General features: G+C 42.6%; 1 long non-coding RNA gene and 1 pseudogene across 1 annotated transcript; one reads left to right on the forward strand and one right to left on the reverse strand.

Annotated features, from left to right (window-relative positions):
- Positions 1 to 154: 154 nt before the first annotated feature.
- Positions 155 to 23,282, reverse strand: LOC134733009 (uncharacterized). The gene is made up of 3 exons (XR_010116520.1): positions 23,022 to 23,282; positions 11,786 to 12,018; positions 155 to 1,661 (listed from the first exon to the last, which is right to left on the reverse strand). It is a non-coding gene; the product is annotated as an uncharacterized lncRNA (long non-coding RNA).
- LOC129472623 (protein BEX3-like) lies at positions 12,661 to 13,255 on the forward strand (annotated as a pseudogene).
- Positions 23,283 to 23,322: the final 40 nt, after the last annotated feature.

Here is a 23,322-nt window from a genome sequence, read left to right on the forward strand (position 1 = left end):
ACAGGCACCTTCAATCCTACGGATATCCCAGCAATGGCCTTCCTGAAGATTTGTGCTCCGAGTTCTATGCAGTTCTCACTGAGGTGACCACAATCCCCATCCTGCCTTTCTTTTGATTAAATGTATGCTTTTGACAGTTGCCTGTTTGGGAATGGCCAAAGAATAATTTTGTTCTGTGAATCCACTTCTGAATACAGTCTACTTGCAAATAAATCTGAAACCGTATCCAAATTAGGTCCTATAAGATTTATCTGTTGCAGTACATTACAACATTTTTCTGTTAAAATGTCCCCAGTGAGAAAGAAAGTAAATAATAGAGAATGAATGGATGAGCAAAGATGTCCACCAGAAGCCAAACCTTTTTTCAGAATGTCATGTTTTAACTTACTGTTTTATTCACATTTTGCATTACTTACTTTATATTTTCCTTTCTCAAAATCTTTATAAAATTGACCCTCTTGGCAGGGTGCGGTGGCTCATGCCTGTAATCCCAGCACTTTGGGAGGCCGAGGCAGGCAGATCACGAGGTCAGGAGATAGAGACCACGGTGAAACCCCGTCTCTACTAAAAATACAAAATTTAGCCAGGTGTGGTGGTGGGCGCCTGTAGTCCCAGCTACTCAGGAGGCTTAGGCAGGAGAATGGCGTGAACCCAGGAGGCAAAGCTTGCAGTGAGCTGAGATCGCACCACTGCACTCCAGCCTGGGAGATAGAGCAAGACTCCGTCTCAAAAAAAAAAAAAAAAAAATTGACTCTCTTGCAGAAAAGCCCTATTTGTAGTGGGGTTTTTCTTTCTCCTTGGCACACTGACATGTATCCCAAGTCTATAAAGCACAGAAGTACAGAAATAAAGGAACTCTTACATGATTTTTCTTATTATTGTATGGGACTTCAACTCTTATGTGCTAGACCTACAGTTCTCTCTAAGGAAGACTAATAATGCATGATGAGTAATAATTTATACCCACTGACATTTCCTGGATATTTATTATTAGAATTCCCGAGCTGTGAGGGCCTTGAGAAGGAATCTAGCCTTTTACAGATAAAGGAGCTCGGGCTCATAGGGGTGAAGTAACTGTCATATTCACACCTACAGGAAGAGGCAGAGCTAGAACTCGATTGTACCTGAGTTTTCTTACTTCCGTCCAGCACTCTTCTGACTACAGCATTTGCAGCAATATAAGATTCACTCCGTACATTCTACTCACAAACAGTATCTAGAATAGTCATATGTCCAACAAAGTATCTGCAGTCATCTGTTCTGGTGGCCATAACTAAATGCATAGACTGGGTACTTAAACAACAAATTAATTTTGTCACAGTTCTGGAGGTTGGAATTCCAAGATTAAGGTGTCGTCAGGGTTGGTTTCTGGTGAGGCCTCTACTCCCAGTCTCTTATCTGGGCACACAGGGAAAAAGAGCATGCAGTGCATTTTGGTTTCTCTTCTTCTTCTTATAAGGACACCCAGATTAGGGCCTCACCCTTATAACATTATTTAGCTTTACTTACCCTCCTAAAGGCCCTATCTCCACGTACAGTCATATTGGGGGTTAGGGCTTCAACATATGGATTTTGGAGGGACCCAATTTACTTAATAATAGAATTTATATCTATCCATCCATCCATTCATCTGTTCTTCATTGAGTTGATCAATTACTTCACTAGAAAAGAGATAAAAGGTGGGGAGAAGGATAAAGTAGAAAAGGATAAGCAAATTTTTTAAAGCCTAATTATCAGCCACTTATGTAGAATATTTTTTTCTAATTAGATAATTACCTATCAATCTTGGAAAGCAGCTGGAGACCAGGATTGGGATGCAGGGCAGGTGACATTTAGAAGGAAGAATGAAATACAGAATATGAGATGTTGTATCAAGGCCCTGGATGGTAGGTGTAGGTTGAGTGTCACTTGAGTTGGAGAAGGGAGAGTCATTTTGGGCACTGAGAAAAGGGACTACTTGGGGGTAGATAGGTAAAGGGAAGATAAACTTCCAAAGACTAGTTTTTCTTGATACCTATCAGTGTTTGTTTCTTCATCTGTAAACTAAGGATTATAGCAATATCTCCTAGAGTTAATTTTCTTGAATAAAACTTATATAAAAAAAGACATTTTTTCTATGTGCTCCCCATAGTTTGCAAATCTGCTCCTCTCTCCCAATGGAGACATTGCTCAATATCCCAGATGCCAGTCATATGGTCACATGTAACTGGTTCCCCCCAGGGTTATGCAGTGGACAGCATGTGTCTATGCTGAAGGCCCTTGTCTTTTCTCCCTGGACCCCAAACATTGCAAATTACAGTTGCTTAGCCCTGCCAAGAGTCAGAACTGAGCCATTGCCTGGCCATATGCCTCCTATGGGCTGCTCCCTTGGTAATACAAATTCTGGTTAGAGCCTTTAAGTTGGCCCCTGTAAGGGCTTGCTTGTTCTTAGATGGATTAATCTCCCATTTAGCCTTGGGTTAGTGGGTGAGAATGTCATCCCAGTTTGGAACCTAAGAAGCAAGAGCTGAAATAAATGAAAAGGAGCTAGTGCTTTTTTCTGGCATACACACAGTCTCACTGGAAATTACTGCTTTGATCAGAGGTGATATTTTCACTAAACATCATTCTTAGTATCTACTCAGAATTGCTCAAAATTTATCAACTTTAAAGAGTTCCTTTGGACACTTTAAAAATTTCTGCTATGCAGCATATACAATAGCAGGAAATGCTGTAGACTTATCTACCTCTGATGTGGGCTTTCTGCTAATTCCTTTGCAAAGGGGCTCAAAAGTCTTCTCCAAATCTGCTTGGTTGCACCTGTGAGTCTCCTCCCTTACTTCAGACAGAGGATGTTCATGGATGTCTTGGCTGTAGAAGGGTAAGTTAACTTCAAGGCTGATGGTCAGAAAACTCTCCTTCCTTACAAAGAATTGTTTTTTCTCTATAGGTGTTTACTATCTCCCCTCAGCAAATAATGCTGGTGTTGAGGCTACAGCTGAAGAGTCTGGTCTCATTATAAAATAGCCATTAATGTAGGGGAAAGGAGGTTAGAAGGGTCTGGTGGCATTTAGCTCTTTCATGATTTTTATCTGTAGGTTATATGAGTTTCACCAACACTAAGAAACTGAATAATAATTTTTTTTGAGATGGAATCTTGCACTGTTGCCCAAGCTGGAGTGCAGTGGTGCGATCTCGTCTCACTGCAACCTCCGCCTCCTGGGTTCAAGTGATTCTCTAGACTCAGCCTCCCAATTAGCTAGTGTTACAGGTGCTCGCCACCATGCTCAGCTAATTTTGTATTTTTAGTAGAGACGGGGTTTCACCACATTGGCCCGGCTGGTCTCAAACTCTTGACCTAGTGATTCGCCTGCCTCTGCCTCCCAAAGTGCTGGGATTACAGAATAATAATTTTCTAAAGCTCTCTTTGTCATGCGTCATGGCTCAGTTATGTCACCCATCATTTTAGTTAATTTGATATTTTGCTCTTAGCTAAATTTACTTAGCCAAATATGCACACAAATGAAATAACTGCCATCTTTACAAGTCACCCAGAAACTCAATGTTTTTGCATCACATACCATAATTGATGGGGAATTAAATTGGATTCTTGCTGGCATATCAGTCTGAAGCCCCAGGGAATGGTAAAAGTGCCCAAAGCACAGGTTTGTGAGAATAAACCTTGTGGAACTGGTGTCGTTCCAGTTAATAAAAATGGATTATCTTAATGGTTTGATTCAGGGGTCTTACTAGCATAGTCTCAGCCCTAGGATTGCCTTTATTCTAGGTGGTATCTGTTTTTGACAGGACAGAGGTGGTGTAATGGATTTCCCCATCTTTTTCTAAGGCAAGATATTGTTTTAATATTCTCTATGGGTTTCCACAAAACACATAAAGGATTTTGTTTAATACCTATTTTCAACATTCAAAACAGTCACTGACAATTGCCTTCAGAGTGGGAGTGTTCTTAACCCAATCAATCTCCATATTAGAAAAATACTTAGTATATAGTCCTTTTGCTCAATCTATTCTCTTCCACACCACACAACCCCACAACTGCCACAACCTCCCTCACCCTGGATTAAATCACTGTTATTCAGGCCTATAGTACTAATTTCTTACTTAGAATTTATCAACTTTTTTTTCCCTCAATTCCCAATGTCACTGAAAATTGTCTAAATAGGCAATAAATCTCCATGCATTGTATGAAAAGTAGCTCATGATTCACCTGGTAATGTAATGAAATCCCAAACTGGGATCCCTGTGTTGGTTACGTGTTTTTTGTTTTATTTTGTTTTTTTGTTCGTTCATTTTTAAGAGGCAGGATCTTGCTCTGTCACCCAGGCTAGATTGCAGTGGCATGATCTTGGCTCACTGCAGCCTTGAACTCCTGGGTGTCAGGCCTCTGAGCCCAAGCTAAGCCATCATATCCCCTGTGACCTGCACGTATACATCCAGATGGCCTGAAGCAACTGAAGATCCACAAAAGAAGTGAAAATAGCCTTAACTGATGACATTCCACCATTGCTATTTGTTTCTGCCCCACCCTAACTGATCAATGTACTTTGTAATCTCCCCCACCCTTAAGAAGTTTCTTTGTGCCGGGCGCGGTGGCTCACGCTTGTAATCCCAGCACTTTGGGAGGCCGAGGCGGGCGGATCACGAGGTCAGGAGATCGAGACCACAGTGAAACCCCGTCTCTACTAAAAATACAAAAAAATTAGCCGGGCGTGGTGGCGGGCGCCTGTAATCCCAGCTACTCGGAGAGGCTGAGGCAGGAGAATGGCGTGAACCCGGGAGGCGGAGCTTGCAGTGAGCCGAGATCGGGCCACTGCACTCCAGCCTGGGTGATAGAGCAAGACTCCGTCTCAAAAAAAAAAAAAAAAAAAAAAAAAAAAAAGAAGTTTCTTTGTAATTCTCCCCACCCTTGAGAATGTACTTTGTGAGATCCACACCCTGCCTGCAAAACATTGCTCCTAACTCCACCACTTATCCCAAAACCTGTAAGAACTAATGATAATTCCACCACCCTTTGCTGACTCTCTTTTTGGACTCAGCCCGCCTGCACCCAGGTGAAATAAACAGCCTTGTTGCTCACACAAAGCCTGTTTGGTGGTCTCTTCACATGGACATGTGAGACACTGGGTTTAAACTATTCTCCTGATTCAGTCTTCCAAGTAGCTGGGATTACAAACTCTCAGCACCTTACCCAGCCAATTTATTTTTATTTTTTTTGTAGAAATGGGGGCTTGCTAGGTTGCCTAGGCTGGTCCTGAACTTTTGGCCTTAAGAGATCCTCCCACGTCAGTCTCACAAAGTGCTGGGATTACAGGTGTGAGCCACCGTGCTCAGCCTATTTTCAATTGTAATTAATCCCACCTGATAATTTTACAAAGATTACTTCCTCCAAATGTTGTATTGACTCACACTCAAACTCTTAACAGCAGTATTGTGCTTTCCTGGTTATGGGCAGTCATCAGCATCTATGCGCAGTCTTTACTTTTTGCCAATCTGATGGATGAAAATAATGGTATCTTATTAATTCATTTTTTACTTTCCTGACCACTAGTAAGATTGAACAGGTTTTTATATATTTGTTAGCCTTTGCATCTCCTCTTTTGTTAATTACCTATTCATATACTTTGCCCATTAAGCAATCGAGCTCTTCATCTTTTCTAAAAATCAATTTGTAAGGTTTATTTTATGGTAGGGATATTATCTTTATTTCATCGGATATATTAATAGCATTTTAACCCAAAATATTTTCCAAAATGGCTTGCATTATGATGTCTTTCATCTTACAGAAAAAGTTATCCTGGCTGGGTGAGGAGGCTCACACCTGTAATCCCAGCACTTTGGGAGGCCAAAGCCTGGGATCACCTGAGGTCAGGGGTTCAAGACCAGCCTGCCCAACATAGTGAAACCCCCTCTCTACTAAAAATACAAAAAATTAGTTGGGCGTGGTAGCGAGTGTCTCACATGTCCATGTGAAGAGATCACCAAACAGGCTTTGTGTGAGCAACATGGCTGTTTATTTCACCTGGGTGCAGGCGGGCCGAGTCCGAAAAAGGAGTCAGCAAAGGGTGATGGGATTATCATTGGTTCTTACAGGTTTTGGGATAGGCAGTGGAGTTAAGAGCAACGTTTTGGGGGCAGGGGGTGGATCCCACAAAGTACATTCTCAAAGGTGGGGAGCATTACAAAGAAACTTCTTAAGGGTCGGGGAGATTATAAAGAACATTGATCAGTTAGGGTGGGGCAGAAACAAATCACAATGGTGGAATGTCATCGGTTAAGCTATTTTCACTTCTGTGATCTTCAGTTGCTTCAGGCCATCTGGATGTATACGTGCAGGTCACAGGGGATATGATGGCTTAGCTTGGGCTCAGAGGCCTGACATTCCTGTCTTCTTATATTAATAAGAAAAATAAAACAAAATAGTGGCAAAGTGTTGGGGTGGTGAAAATTTTTGGGGGTGGTATGGAGAGATAATGGGCGATGTTTCTCTGGGCTGCTTCGAGTGGGATTGGGGCAGCATGGGAACTTACAGTGGAAGAGAGTTAACTGAAGAAGGATTTTGGGATAAGGGGTGACATTATGGGGTTGTTAGGAGCATTTGTGGTATAGAATTATTGGTGATGGCCTGGATGCGGTTTTGTATGAATTGAGAAACTAAACGAAAGACATAAGGTCTGAATAAGAGAAGGAGAAAAGCAAGTATTAAAGGACTAAGAATTGGGAGGACTCAGGACATGTAATTAGAGTGTCCAAGGAGTCCAAGGGGGGTAGCGTAATTACTTGTTTGGTTAGCAAGTTTTTGGGCTCTATCCTTGAGTTTTTTTATGTTGTCATATACCAGGCCAGATTGATTTAGGTAAAACCAACACTCTTCATTTAAAAATATACAGAGTCCCCCCACCATTTTTTTTTTTTTTTTTTTTTTTTTTTTTTTTTTTTTCAGCAGTGAGTAAGTCAGGACCTCGGTGATTTTGGAGGAAAGAGAAATGCAAAGCCAGCAACTGTTTGTTAAAGAAAGATTAGAAATGGCTAGGAGAGAATGAGATTGATAGTGTCGTAGAGATAGCTGGAGAGAGGTAGAGGATGACATAAGAACGGGAATGAGAATAAGAGTAAGTATAAAAGTAAAGAATAGGACTTCATCAGGGTGCAAGTATTGGAGGGTACCTTGCCACTGAAGATCTCCTATCCACATAAAAGATAGAACTTAAGGGTGGCAGTTGAGGTAAAACCAGGCACCACTAAATACCAAGAGCCTGAGAAACTGCTTGGGTGATTTGACTAATAAAGGCTGGTCTATTATTAGACTGTATACAGGTGGGAAGGCCAAACTGAGGAATTATGTCTGACAGAAGGGAAGAAATGACTGCAGTGGCCTTCTCAGACCCTGTGGGAAAGGTCTCTACCCATCTAGTGAAAGTGTCTACCCAGACCAAGAGGTATTTTAGTTTTCTGACTCGGGGCATGTGAGTAAAGTCAATTTGCCAGTTCTGGGCAGGGGCAAATCCCCAAGCTTGATGTGTAGGGAAGGGAGGGGGCCTGAACAATCCCTGAGGGGTAGTAGAATAGCAGATGGAATACTGAGAAGTGATTTCCTTGAGGATAGATTTCCAGGATGGAAAGGAAATGAGAGGTTCTAAGAGACAGGCTAGTGGCTTGTAACCTACATGGAAGAGGTTATGAAATGATGACAGAATGGAATGGACCTGTGAGGCTGGAAGGAGATATTTTCCTTTGTCTAAGAACCATTTGCCTTGTGTGGGAAGAGATTGATAGGTGGAAGTTTCAGCGGGGAAGAGTAGATGGGAGTGACCGATGAGAAGGAGAAAAACTGGCCATGAGGGACAGAAGTTGGAATTCTAGCTGCTTCTTTAGCTACCTTATCAGCATAAGCATTGCCCTGAGTGATGGGATCTGATGCTTTTTGGTGGCCCTTGCAGTGTATGACTCCAGCTTCTTTTGGAAGTAAAGCAGCCTTGAGAAGAGCTTTTATTAAAGAGGCATTAATGATGGAGGACCCTTGCGTAGTAAGGAAACCTCTTTCAGCCCATATAACAGCATGGTGGTGCAGGATATGGGGTCAGTATAAATATTGATGTGTAGTCCATTTGCAAGAGTGAGGGCCCGAGTTAAGGCAATGAGTTCGGCTTGCTGAGAGGTAGTGGAGGCGGGCAGAGCAGTACCCTCAATGATAGATGTGGAAGATACTATAGCATAGCCTACCTTTGCTGGTTAGTGGCGATTAGGCCTGGCGGAACTGCCATCAATAAGCCAAGTGTGATCAGGGTGAGGAACAGGAAAGAAGGAAATATGGGGAAATGGAGTGAATGCCAAGTGTATCAGAGAGATACAGTCATGGGGGTCAGGTGTGGTATCAGGAATAATGTGGGAGGCCAGATTGAAGTCCGGGCCAGGAACAATGGTAACTGGGAGACTCAACAAAGAGTGAATACAGCTGAAGGAGCTGGGGAACAGAAAGTATATGCATCAGGTGTGGGGAAGAAAATAGATTTTGGAAGTTATGAGCGCTGTAGAGAGTGAGTTGAGCATAGTTTGTGATTTTGAGGGCCTCTAAAACTATTAGGGCAGTGGCAGCTGTTGCACGGAGACATGATGGCCAGCCTAAAACAGTAAGGTCAAGTTGTTTGGACAAAAAGGCTACAGGGCGCAGTCCTGGTCCTTGTGTAAGAATTCCGACTGCACAGCCCTGCACTTCGGCTGTGTGTAGTGAAAAGTGTTGGGATGAGTCGGGGAAAGCTAGTGTGGGGGCAGTCTCTAAAGCTGTCTTCAAGGAATGGAAAGAGGAGTGGGGAAAGGATTTAGGATCTATGGGGTCAGCTAGGTTTCCTTTTGTGAGTTTATATAATGGTTTTCTTAGGATGGCAAAACCAGGTATCCAAAGGCGAAAGTATCCAACCATGCCTAGGAAGGAAAGGAGTTGTTTTGTAGAAGGTGTTGGGGTTTGAGAGATCAGTCGGACGTGATCCGCAGGGAGAGCACGTGTATTTTTATGAAGAATTATACCAAGGTAGGTAACAGATGGAGAAGAAATTTGAGCTTTGGAGGGGGATACTGGATATCCTTTGGAGAATAAATGTTGAAGGAGCAGGAGGGTGTCTTGTTGAGAAGATTCAAAGGAGGGGCTACAAAGTAGAAGGTCATCAATATATTGAATAAGGTGAGAAGCAGAGGGGTGGAAAGAAAGTAAATCATGAGAAAGAGCTTGGCTGAAGTAATGAGGGCTGTCCCTGAAGCCTCGCGGCAGCACAGCCCAGGTAAGCTGCTGGGAGTGATGGGTGTCAGGGTCAGTCTAGGTAAAAGCAAAGAGGGGCTGGGACAAGGGGTGCAGGGGAAAAAAGTATCTTTAAGATCAAGAACGGAATAGTGAGTTGTGGAGGAAGGTATTGAGGACAAAAGAGTGTAAGGGTTGGGCACTACAGGGTGGATAGGCAAAACAATTTGGTTGATAAGGCGCAGATCCTGAACTAACCTGTAAGACTTGTCTGGTTTTTGGACAGGCAAAATGGGGGAATTGTAAGGAGAGTTTACAGGTTTTAGAAGCCCATGCTGTAACAGGCGAGTGATAACAAGCTTTAATCCTTTTAAAGCATGCTGTGGGATGGGATATTGGCATTGAGCAGGGTAAGGGTGATTAGGTTTTAATGAGATGGTAAGGGGTGCATGATTGGTTGCCAAGGAGGGAGTAGAGGAGTCCTACACTTGTGGATTAAGGTGGGGAGATACAAGGAGAGGATGTGAAGGAGGCCTTAATCTGTGGGAAAAGGTGGCAATGAGGTATGGCTGTAGCCCAGGAATAGTCGGGGAAGCAGATAATTTAGTTAAAATGTCTCAACCTAATAAGGGTGTTGGGCAGATGGGGATAACTAAAAAGGAGTGTATAAAAGAATATTGTCCAAGTTGGCACCCGAGTTGGGGAGTTTTAAGAGGTTTAGAAGCCTGGTCGTCAATACTCTCAACAGTTATGGAGGCAACGGAAATAGGCCCTTGAAAATAAGGTAATGTGGAGTGAGTAGCCTCCATATTGATTAAGAAGGGGACGGACTTACCCTCCACTGTAAGTTACCCAAAGCTTGGTGTCCATGATGGTCCAAGGGGCTTCTGAGGTGATCAGGCAGTGTCAGTCTTCAGCCACTAAGCCAAGAAGATCTGGGAAGGAGTCGATCAGAGCCTTGGGCCAGTTGGACAGTCCAATTTCCAGTGGGGTCCCACACAGATGGGACATGGCTTAGGAGGAATCCTGGGCTGTGGGCATTCCTTGGCCCAGTGGCCAGATTTCTGGCACTTGAAGCAAGATCCTGGGGGAGGCAGTTCTGGAGGAACCCCTGGCAGCTGCGGTTCAGGTGTTTGGAGTTCTTGTGTGCTGGAGATGTGGCCGGGGTTTGTCTCATAGTGGAGGCAGGGAATTGCAACTCAGAAATACATTGCTACTTGGCTGCCTCTACTCGTTACTGTACACCTTGAAGATGAGGTTAATTAAGTCCTGTTGTGGGTTTGAGGGCTGGAATCTAATTTTTGGAGCTTTTTCTAATGTTGGGAGCAGATTGGGTAATAAAATGCATATTGAGACTAAGACGGCCTTCTGATCTTTCAGGGTCTAGGGCTGTAAAGCATCTCAGGGTTGCTGCCAAACGGGCTGGGAACTGGGCTGGGTTTTTATATTTGATGAAAAAGAGCCTAAATGCTAACTGATTGGGGAGAGGTTGGATAAAGAAAAAGGAGCATTAACTTTGACTATGCCTTTAGCTCCAGCCACCTTTTTAAGAGGAAATTGCTGGGCAGGTGGGGGAGGGCTAGTTGCGGAATGAAACTGTAAGCCGGACTGGGTGTGAGGAGGGGAGATGATAAAAGGATTATAGGGTGGGGGAGCAGAGGCTGAGGAAGAATTGGGACCTGGCTCGGCCTGGTGAGGAGAAGCCTGGGGAGAAGGGGAGAGGTCAGATGAGTCTGTAGAAAAGAAGGATTCAAAGGATTCAGAGCTTGGAGTGGAGACTGAAGGAACAGACAGGCGAGAAAGAAGAAAGATTTGGGACAAGTCTCATTGGGAGCAGAGACTAGGGAGGGACCAATGTGTAAAATAATGCTTGGATGTCAGGCACTTCCAACCATTTGCCCATTTTTCAACAAAAATTATCTAGATCTTGTAGGATAGACAAATCCAAAGTGCCATTCTCTGGCCACTTGGAACTATTGTTGAGTTTGTATTGGGGCCAAGCAGTATTGCAGAAGAAAATAAGACACTTAGATTTTAGGTCAGCCGAGAGTTGAAGAGGGTTTAAGTTCTTGAGAATACAGACTAAAGGAGAAGAAGGAGGAATGGAGGGTGGAAGGTTTCCCATAGTGAAGGAGGCAAGTTTAAAGAGAAGGGTAGAGACATGGAGAAGGGGGGTAGGGAGCAGCCCTGGGCTGCAATGTGGGTGAGCAGCCAAAGCAGGTGTCCCCACAATTGACTTGCCACCAAGGGAACATGGGTGAATGATCAAGGCAGGCATCCCTGCGGAGATCAGACACCAATGGAACGTGAGTGAATAATCAGAGAGGCATCCCGCAATGATTAAACACCAAGGGACGGCTGCCTTCCCGAGTCCGTGACCGGTGCCAGAGTTTTGGGTCCACGGATAAAATGTGTCTCCTTTGTCTCTACCAGAAAATGAAAGGAATTGAAATTAAGAGAAGGGAGAGATTGAAGGGTGGTGCCAAGATTGAAAGGAGAAAGAGGTTGAGGGAGAGTGAGAGAGGTTGGAGAAGAGAGTAAAAACAGGCCGCTTACCTGATTTAAAATCAGTGAGATTTTCCTTGGGCTGGTTGGTCTGAGGACCTGAGGTCGTAGGTGGATCTCTTCACTGAGTGAGGGTGAGGGCAGGGGACTGGTCTCCCAAAGGAGTCCCACTGACTTGGGTCTTCGGCACCAAATGTTTCATGTGTCCATGTGAAGAGATCACCAAACAGGCTTTGTGTGAGCAACATGGCTGTTTATTTCAACCGGGTGCTGGTGGGCTGAGTCTGAAAAAGGAGTCAGCAAAGGGTGGTGGGATTATCATTGGTTCTTATAGGTTTTGGGATAGGTGGTGGAGTTAAGCGCAATGTTTTGGGGGCAGGGGGTGGATCTCACAAAGTACATTCTCAAGGGTGGGGAGAATAACAAAGAACCTTCTTAAGGGTGGGTGAGATTATAAAGAACATTATCAGTTAGGGTGAGACAGAAACAAATCACAATGGTGGAATGTCATCAGTTAAGCTATTTTCACTTCTGTGGATCTTCAGTTGCTTCAGGCCATCTGGATGTATACGTGCAGGTCACTGGGGATATGATGGCTTAGCTTGGGCTCAGAGGCCTAACAGCGGGTGCCTGTAATCCCAGCTACTTGGGAGGCTGAGGCAGGAGAATCACTTGAACCTGGGAGGTGGAGGTTGCAGTGAGCCAAGATTGCGCCACTGCACTCCAGCCTGGGCAACAAGAGTGAAACTCCATCTCAAAGGAAAAAAAAAAGTTATCCTGTAGTAGGATGAGCCGCAGACAAAACTCTTCAGACGGGCATCCGGCCTGGGGAAAAGCAGAGCAGGTCTGCGAGGCTAAGTGTCCCTGCGGTGCACCTCGCGGCGAGAATCCAGAGGAGGAGGAGACTGCAAGGATAGGCCCAGGAAAACGAAGAGATGGAGCAGCCTACGCAGAATGGAGAGGAAGACCGCCCTTTGGGAGGAGGTGAAGGCCACCAGCCTGCAGGAAATTGATGGGGACAGGCTCGCCGACTTGCCCCTAATTTTTGATGGGCCATACCCAATAGGCAGATCAATGATGGAATGGGTGGAGATGGAGATGATATGGAAATATTCACGGAGGAGATGAGAAAAATCAGAAGAAAACTTAGGGAGCTGCAGTTGAGGAATTGTCTGCGTATCCTTATGGGGCAGCTCTCTAATCACCATGACCATCATGATGAATTTTGCCTTATGCCTTGACTCCTGCCATTTATCATGAGATTAACACTGTGATTCCCGCTGTTTTCTTTTTCCTTGCATTTTCCTAATATGCCTTTACTGATCCGTTTGCTGTGAACCCTATGTTATTTCCATGTGTCAAGTGGGTCTTGTGTTGCCAGCTTCTATTTGAAGATTGCCTTTGCACTCATTCTAAGTTTCTGTCAGCAGTAGTTTCACCCATTTGCATGGAAAAATTTAAAGCTAACAAAGCAATTTAAAAAGCAAAAAAAAAAAAAAAAAACTCTTCAGACACCAAGTTAAAGAAGGAGGGGGTTTATTCAGCCGGTAGCATTGGCAAGACTCCTGTCTCAAGAGCCGAGCTCCCCGAGTGAGCAATTCCTGTCCCTTATAAGGGCTCACAACTCTAAGGGGGTCCACGTGAGAGGATTGTGATCGATTCAGCAAGCAGCAGATACGTGGCATGCACCAGTAATCAGATGGGAACAGAACAGGACAGAGATTTTCACAATGCTTTTCCATACAATGTCTGGAATCTATAGATAACGTAACTGGTTAGGTCAGGGTCGATCTTTAACTACCAGGCCCAGGGCGCGGCGCTGGGCTGTCTGCCTGTGGATTTCATTTCTGCCTTTTAGTTTTTACTTCTTCTTTCTTTGGAGGCAGAAATTGGGCATAAGACAATATGAGGGGTGATCTCCTCCCTTAATCCTTCAGATAATCAAATTAGTCAATCTTATATATAGAGCATATACTGTAAATATATAGATACAAACAGTAAAATATATTTGTGTGTGTATATACATTTAGTGTGCATTTATGTGTGTTTATTTAGATCTGAGTTTCTAACCTATCTCATTTGCCTTCTCTCTGAATAACTTAACATTCTTTGTAAGGCAAATCTACCGGAAACAAACACCCTCAATTTTTGTCTGTCTGAAAAAGTTTTCTTTTTCCTTCACTTTTGAAGTATAATTTTGCAGGATACAGAGTTCTAGGTTGGTGGAATATATATATATATATATATATATATATATAAACTAAATGTATATACATACACATATGTATCAATGTGTATATATAAGAATATATGTATATATGTGACCAATGTTTCAGTATTCTATGTTACTTAGAAGTTATTGATGCAACTTATATCAATTAATCAGTTAACTAGCCTGATTTCATATTATTCCAGGTCTTAAAGTTAATTAAAGATTTTGGAAATTCTATTTAAGATGATACATTACAGGTCATAATTAATGTTGATATAAAAAGTTTCTCAGAATTTTTATAGTTCTAAACTGTTGTGTTTATAATTTTATATTTTTCCTAATTTAAAACATTATATGGGAGTAAATGTATCTGATCAGTAACTCAGTGCAAAAATTCAGGAAGTTTATACTGACTAGTTTCTTTATGTGAAGATAAATCCAGGGAATGAACTTAGAAATTTTTTTAAAAACCCAAACTATCAAGCCAGTGTGATTTACCTGAGGATTTTGGATTGTTAAATAAAAATGCTTGTGACCCAGTAGTTTTTTGTCAAAAGGGGATTTCACCCCCTAAAAAACTAGCACATATTAATCGTTTCTTATTATTTGGGAGTTCTAGGAATATTAGAGGTATATAATACTTTTCAGCCTCTAAAGCTAATAAGAATAAAGTTCCTTTTACTGAAGAGAGTTTATAATCTAAATCAGGTGTTGGCAAACTTTTTATGGGTACGACCCAATATATATATATATTTTAGACTTTGTAGGCCTTGAGTTCTCTGTTGTTACTACTCAACTCTGCCATAAACTGCTGTATTCGTAAATGAATGGATGTGGCTGTGTTCCAATAAAACTTTACAAAAACAAGTACCTTACAACCACATTACCAATAGTACATATACAGCAGTTCCTTTTACCCAGCACATCATGTCTGGCTATCAACAAAAAATTGCAAGGCATGCTAACATGCAAAAAATACAGTTTGAAAAAGAGCATGAATCAGAATCAGACCCAGATATGGCACAGATGTTGAAATTATCAGACCAGGAATTTAAAACAACTGTGATTAATATCCTAAGGACTCTAATGGATAAAGTAGACAGCATGCAAAAATAGATAGGCAATGTAAGCAGAGATGGAAATTCTAAGAAAGAATCAAAAAGAAATGTTAGAGATCAAAATTCCTGTAACAGAAATGAAGAATGCCTTTGATGGGCTCATTAGTAGACTGCACACAGTTGAAGAAAAATATCTCTGAGCTTGAGGGTATACCACTAGAAATTCCAAAACAGAAAAGCAAAGACAGAAAAGATTGAGGAGAAAAATAAACAGGATATCTAAGAACTGTTGGGACAATTAAAAATTATGTAACTATGTTAAATGAAGATTCCAGAAAAAGAAAAAAAAAGGAAAAAAAAAACATTTGAAGCAATAACTGAGAATTTCCCCCAGAGTAATATCAGATACCAAACTACAGAGTCAGAAAGCTCATAGAATACCAACCAGGATAAATGCCCCCAAAACTACACCTAGGCATATCATATTCAAACTTCAAAAAGTCAAAGATAAGGAAAAAGTCTTGAAAGAAGTCAGAGAGAAAAAACACTTATGAAGGAGCAAATATAAGAATTACATCCAGCTTCTCAGAAACTATGCAAACAAGAAAAGAGTAAAGTGAAATATATTAGTGTTGAAAGAAAAAACCCCACCAATCTAGAACTCTGTAGCCTGCAAAATTATACTTCAAAAGTGAAGGAAAAAGAAAACTTTCTCAGACAGACAAAAATTGAGGGTGTTTGTTGCCAGCAGATTTGCTTTATAAGAAATGTTAAAAAAAAGTTCTTCAGAGAGAAGGCAAACTGGATAGGTTAGAAGCTCAGATCTAAATAAAGAAACAAAGAGCAATAAAGAATAAATAGGTGAAGGTAAAATAAATGAATTTATTTTTCTAATTCTTAATTGATCTAACAGATAACAGTGTGTTCAAAGTGGTAACTTCAACAATGTATTCAATTATGTGAGCATATATATTTGATTATGTATGCATAGATATTACATATGTATGTACACATATGTATAAGTGAAATGAATCATAGGAATTATAAAAGGAAATAGGAAGAAGGAATAAGGATTATTTTGTTATTATAAGGTACTTGTACTACCCATGAAGAAGTATAGTGTTATTTGAAAGTGGACTTGGATTATTTATAAATATATATTGCAAACTCTAGGGCAACCACTAAAAACAGTAAAAAAAAAAAAAAAGAGGTATGACTGGTATGCTAAGAGAGTATATGGAATCATATAAAAGGCTCAATTTAAACCATAAGAGACAGAAAAAAAGTAGAAGACACGAATAGAAATAAAAAACAAGTATAGCAAATAGAAAAAAGTAACAAATACAGTAAATATTAATTCAGCTATATCAGTAATCACTTTAAACATTAATGGTCTAAATACACTAATTAAAAATTAGATAATTTGTTCCTCAGTTGGGTCAGTTAAAAAAAAAACAGAGATTGTCAAAGTGAATCTAAAAACAAGATCCAATGATATGCTTTCCATAAGACCCTCACTTTAAATGTAAATATACATAAATTAAAAGTAAAAAGATGGATAAAGATATACCAGGCTAATACTAACCAAAAGAAAGTAAGAGTACCTATATTAATTTCAGACAGAGGAGACTTCTGAGCAAGGAAACTTGTCAGTAAGAAAGAGAAGCACTGTATAATGATAAGGTCAATTCTTCAAGAAGATAGAAAAATCCTTATTATGTATGTACCTAACAAAAGAATTGTTTTGTTGTTTCAGGAGAGGAGAGGGAAGAACAAAGAGGACTTTGTCTTGCAACTTGGACACCAGCTTAGCCACAGTAGAATAGAGCACTAGGCAGAGTCGTGAGGCCCCATTCCAGGCCCTAGCTCCCAGATGACATTTCTAGATATACCCAGGGCCAGAGGGAACCTGCTTCCTAGAAGGAAAGGATACAGTGCTGGCAGAATTTATTACCTGTTGACTAAAGAGCCCTTGGGGCCTGAGTCAATTAAATTTATTTCCTTTATAAATTACCCAGTCTCAGGCATGTCTTTATTAGCAGTGTGAGAACAGACTAATAGAGTAAACTGGCACTGAGAGTGGGGTGCTGCTGTAAAGATACCCAAAAATGTGGAAGCGACTTTGGAACTGGGTAACAGACAGAGGATAGAACAGTTTGGAGGGCTCAGAAGAGGACAGGAAGATGTGGGAAAATTTGGAACTTCCTAGAGGCTTGTTGAATGGCTTTGACCCAAATGCTGATAGTGACATGGATAATAAAGTCCAGGCTGAGATGGTCTCAGATGGAGATAAGGAGTTTGTTGGGAGCTGGACATGTGGCATTTTGCCCCTGCCCTAGAGATCTGTGGAACTATGAACTTGAGAAACATGATTTAGGGTATCTGGTAGAAGAAATTTCTAAGTGGCAGAGTGTTCAAAAGGAAGCTAAGCCTAAAAGTTCGAAACGTTTGCAGCCCGACAATGCAGTCAGTAGAAAAGAGAAACCCATTTTCTGGGGAGAAATTCAAGCTGGCTGCAGAAATTTGCATAAGTAACAAGGAGCCAAATGCTAATGACCAAGACAAGGTGAGGGGGCGGAAGTGTCTTCAGGGCATGTCAGAGAACTTCACAGCAGCCCCTCCCATCACAGGCCAGGAGGCTTAGGAGGGAAAAATAGTTTCCTAGTCCTGGTCCAGGTCCAGGGCCCCTCTGCTGTGTGCAACCTCTGGACTTGGTACTCCATGTCTCAGCCATTCCAGCCCATGGCTAAAAGGGGCCAAGGTAAGAGGCCGTTACTTCAGAGGGTACAAGCCCCAAGCCTTGGCAGCTTCCACGTGGTGTTGGTACTGCAGTGTGCAGAAAACAAGAATTGAGGTTTGGGGACCTCAGCCTAGATTTTAGAGGATGTATGGAAATGCCTGAATGTCCAGGCAGAGGTGTGCTGCAGGGGCAGGGCCCTTATGGAGAACCTTTGCTAGGGCAGTGTGAAAGAGAAATGTGGGGTTGGAGCCCCCATACAGAGTTCCCACTGGGCACTGCCTGGTGGACATGTGAGAAGAGGGTCATCGTCCTCCAGACTACAGAATGGTAGATCCACTGACAGCTTGTACCATGCACCTGAAAAGCTGCAGACACTCAACACCAGTCCGTGAAAGTAGCCAGGAGCAGGGCTGTACCCTGCAAAGCCACAGAGGCGGAGCTGCCCAAGGCCATGGGAGCCAACCTCTTGCATCAGTGTGGCCTAGATATGAAACATAGAGTCAAAGGTGATCATTTTGGAACTTTAAGGTTTAACGACTGTTCTATTGGATTTTGGTCTTGCATAGGGCCTGTACCCCTTCGTTTTGGCCAATTTCTCCCATTTGGAATGGGTGTGGGTACCCATTGCCTGTACCCCTATTGTATCTAGAAGTAATTAACTTGCTTTTGATCTTACAGGCTCATAGGCAGAAGGGGCCTTATCTCAGATGAGACTTGGGACTGTGGACTTTTGAGTTAATGCTGAAATGAGTTAGACTTTGGGAGACTGTTGGGAAGGCATGATTGGTTTTGAAATGTGAGGACATGAGACTTGAGAGGGGCTGGGGTGGAATGATATGGTTTGGCTGTGTACCCACCCAAATCTCACCTTGTACTGTAATAATCCTCATGTGTCAAGAGCAGGGCTAGGTAAAAATAATTGAATTATGGGAATGATTTCCCCCATAATATTCTTTTGGTAGTGATTAAGTCTCACAAGATCTATGTTTATAAATGGGAGTTCCCCGGCGCAAGCTCTCTTACCTGCCACCATTTAAGATGTGACTTTGCTCCTCATTCACCTTGTGCCATGATTATGAGGCCTCCCCAGCCATGTGGAACTGTGGGTCAACTAAACCTCTTTCCTTTATAAATTACCCAGTCTCAGGTATGTCTTTATTAGCAGCGTGAGAACAGACTAATACAACTACCAAAGGCACAATCTGTGAAAAAAAAATTGATAAGTTTGACTCTATTAAAATTTAAACTTCTGTTCTGCAAAAGATACTATCAAGAGAATGAGAAGACCAGCCACAGACTGGGAGAAAATACTTGCAAAAGACATATCTGATAAAAGACTATTATCCAAAATGTACAAAGAACTCTTAAAACTCAACAATGAAAAAACAAACAACCTCATTTTAAAATGGGGTTTTAACAGAACTGAATAGACACCTCATCAAAGGAGATGGACAGGTGGCAAATAAGCATACAGAAAGATGCCAACATCATAAGTCATTAGGGAATTGCAAATTCAAACAATGAAATACTGCTATGCACCTACTAGAACAGCCAAAATTCAAAACACTAACAACCGAAATCCAAAACACTAACAACACAAAATGCTGGCAAGGATGTGGAACGATATGAACTCATTTGTTGCTGGTGGAAATGCAAAATAGTATAGACACTTTGGAAGATATTTTGGCAGTTTCTTGCAAAACTGAACACACTCTTGCTGTATGATTCAGCAATTGTGGTCCTTGGTATTTTTTTTCTTTTTTTTTTCAGAGATGGGGTCTCTCACTCTGTCACCGAGGCAAGAGTCCAGTGGTGTGATCTCAGCTCACTGCAACCTCAACCTCCCGGGCTCAAGCAGCCCTCCCACCTCAGCCTCCCAAGTAGCTGGGACCACAGGCACATGCCACCATGTCCAGCTAATTTTTTGTATTTTTGGTGGAGTCAGGTTTTCACCATGTTGCCCAGGTTGGTCTCAAATTCCTGAGCTCAAACGCTCGGTCTGCTTTGGCCTCCCAAAGTGCTGGGATTATAGGAGTCAGCCATGCCTGGCCTTCTTCTTGGTACTTATCCAAATAAGTTGAAAACCTATATCTACACAAAACCTGCACACTGATATTTATAGCAGTTTTATTTATAATTGCTAAAACTTGGAAGCCACCAAGTTGTCCTTCAGTAGGTGAACAGATAAGTTCTGTGGTACATCAGCAATGGAATGTGGTACACCCAGCAATGGGATATTATTCAGCACTAAAAAGAAATGAGGTATGAAATCATGAAAAGACATGGACAAGCTTAAATGCATATTAGTAAGTGAAATAAGGCAATAAGAAAAGGCTGTATACCGTGTGATTCCAACTGTGTAACATTCTGGAAAAGGTAAAACTATGGAGACAGTAAAAGTAGCAGTGGTTGTGAGGATTAAGATAATGTAAAGCATTTTGTAAACTGAAAAGTAAATGAAATACCGTCCCCATAATGTTTTGGGGCTTAAGGGTCTGAGGCTGGATAACTCTTTCTGTATTTTTCTATACTTTGTAAAATTTTGGGGTGGAAGGTTAAATGGTATTTAAGAAATCCAAACATTATATTCAGAACCCCTAAGTTCCTAAATGTGCCACATTTACTGCTTTTTTGAAATGACAAAAGACGAAAATCTTCAGAAGAGAGAGGACTCCATAAACTTAAGATTCCAAGTATATCCAGAGCAAGACATCCAGTGTGGCTTTCCTGTTATTCCAGAATTGTGGCTGAGAACAAAAGGCACTGAGTCCACCTCCTTCTAAGTACAGTGAAGCAGCCTGAAGTTGACAGCAACCACCAAATGCAAAGCAGGTTCACTGTGCACTGGTTACTGGTTCAGCCCACTGCATTTTGGACTGCACTTTTCCTATATCCAGTGTCCAGTGACGCAGAACACTCACACACAAGTTATGTGAAGTGGGTTTATTACTTACAGACAGGCAGCAAGGGACAACAGAAGCATAAGTCAGGCAGCAAGGGACAACAGAAGCATAAGTCACAATGACCATATCTCCCAAGGCTGAGGAAAACTTCTTAGGGAGGATGGCGTCTCATCTGCTCGTGCACCGCTTGCACCGCAACTAAGGGACACCAGAAAGCAATTTGCTCTCAGTTTTTACCACAGGGCAATGGGATGTGCTGGGCTAGTACTAGTTGAAGGACATCCTATTTCTAGAAGAGACTGGAACAGAGCCCGGGCTGTTCTGGCCAGTTCCTTCTTGTCTATAGTATATTGCATTCCAACACATTCTACAGTTATTCTCGAGAACTACAAGTGAGAAGAGACGAAGAACTGTGTTGGTTCAAGGCCACCCAGAGAACTGTTAGGTATGAGACCCTCCATCCCTAGCCTACTGACAGCTGACAGAGAAGAAAAGTGGGTACCGCCGCCCCACCACTCTTTAGGAGGCTGAATATCCTGGGAGCTAGGGGACCTGCTACTAGGAGGAAACTCTAGGAGGAAAACAAGGAAACAAATAGCTGGGGAGAGACGCCAGGATCTGCATGTGGGTGTGTCAGATGGACATGTGGCTAGAATCCTTTTGCTTAAGTTTGCAATTCAAAGAAATACAGGGGCTGGACGCGGTGGCTCAACGCCTGTAATCCCAGCACTTTGGGAAACCAAGGCGGGCGGATCACCTGAGGTCAGGAGTTCAAGACCAACATGGTGAAACCCCGTATCTACTAAAAACACACAAAAAATTAGCTGGGTGTAGTGGCGGGCACCTGTAGTCCCAGCTACTCGGAAGGCTGAGGCAGGAGAATGGCGTGAACCCAGGAGGCAGAGCCTGCAGTGAGCTGAGATCGCGCCACTGCACTCCAGCCTGGGCGACTGAGCGAGACTCCGTTTCAAAAAAAAAACAAAGGAAAAAGGAAATACAGAAGATAGAGCCTGTCTGTGCCTGCACACCTGAGAGCAGGCCGCGGGAACATGAGATTGATGTCTTTCATCTTGTCAGAACCGATAGACATTGGTGCAAAGAAGTGAGTATGTTAGAGAAATGTGGCAAGGTAGTCAGCATGCGGGGTGGGGTGGGGTCTGCAGAATACATGGCTAAATCTCAATGGGACACTGGTGTTTAGGGAGCTTCCTTAACAAGCATCATGTAGCTGCATAAACTGCAGCAATGGGCAGCGAGGAAGAAGACTGTAGGCTTCCCTGATCATGGCCTTTTGCCTCCCCTTCTTTGTCCATCATCAGAGGAGCTACTGCAGAGGAGACCCGGAGAGAAAGAAGTGTGTGAAGGGTGTGCCTGGTGCCCAGCCCTCAGTTCTTCAGGCTGCACTGCCAAACGCAGGAAAATTGCACTGCGAAAGGGAGATGGACATGAGATTCAACTTTTAAAGTAAAGTTAAATGAGTCTTAGAAACCAAAATGAGACTAGTTGAAAAAGTGACAACGTTAGAAAAATTAAGTCACATAGCCAAGACGTGAACAGATGTTTCCCAGGGGGAAAGAGGCTTTAGCGAACAAAGAATAGGTAGATATTACAAAAATGCAACTGTTTACACACACACGTGTGTAAATGTATGTATACGTGTGTGTATGTGTACAGCTGCATTTTTGTAATACCTCCCTAATCTTTATATATGTACTTATATAAATACAAATAATGTAACTATTATTATTGCACACACGCATATATGATGAGAGAGGATGTGGCATGTAGGATGAACCTTGAGAAATGGGTTGGAATGTGGGCAATACCAAGTTGGCAATCAGGAGTTCAGGAGAAGAGCTTGAACAAAAAGGGCAAAGACAGTACAGACTTACCGCGGGGAAGTACAAAACCATTCTAGAGGACCACTTCGAAGTCCAGACGGACAGAAACATTAGGGTGTTAAAGGGGATGATAAGGCTTGGATGGGCAGTTTACTTCAAATAGTGGCGGTGATTGAAGTCAGGCACAATGTCTATTTTTCTCCCCACTCTAAACCTAACCCACAGCGTTTGGTCAAAGTCTTGCCGAATAAATGAAAACAAACAAACAAAAAAAAACAAACAAACAAAAAACAAGAATGAAGTGACTAGACTGCCAAGCTGTAGAGCCTCTCTTTTATGTATTAAGCAATGTACAGCCAGGAAAGGATACCTTAGACAAGAATGACATGGGTAGAGGGGTGTTTCAGGAACATGGCTAAAGAGCCTCGCTCTCAGCCTCAGCTGGGAGGCTGAATAAAGGACAGTAGCAGAACCACTCCGGCCTTTGAGGACACTTTTGGAAACCCTGGTGGATTCCCAGCATCAACACTTACTGAGGGCTGCTTTCCATTCCTAGGTTCTTTCCGGCATTTGTAATTTCCACTTAGGACACTTCTACTCCTCAGAAACCGTTTCTGTCGGGGCCGTGACAGGAGACAGTATAAGACGTTCTGGACCCAAGGGACGCCGTACCCTGGAAGCGCCCATTGCATTGAAGACCCCGTGTGCCTTGCTGGGGTCCCATTCAGAAAGTCCAGGGTCGTTCGCTCATCGCCCTCCACACGACCAGGGGGCGCCCGCGGTATCGGCCCGGCTAGTTCGCAGGCGTGCGCCTTCCCTCACTGCGCCCGGCTG

This window comes from Symphalangus syndactylus, chromosome 2, assembly GCF_028878055.3.
Source record: "Symphalangus syndactylus isolate Jambi chromosome 2, NHGRI_mSymSyn1-v2.1_pri, whole genome shotgun sequence".
NCBI lineage: Eukaryota > Metazoa > Chordata > Mammalia > Primates > Hylobatidae > Symphalangus > Symphalangus syndactylus.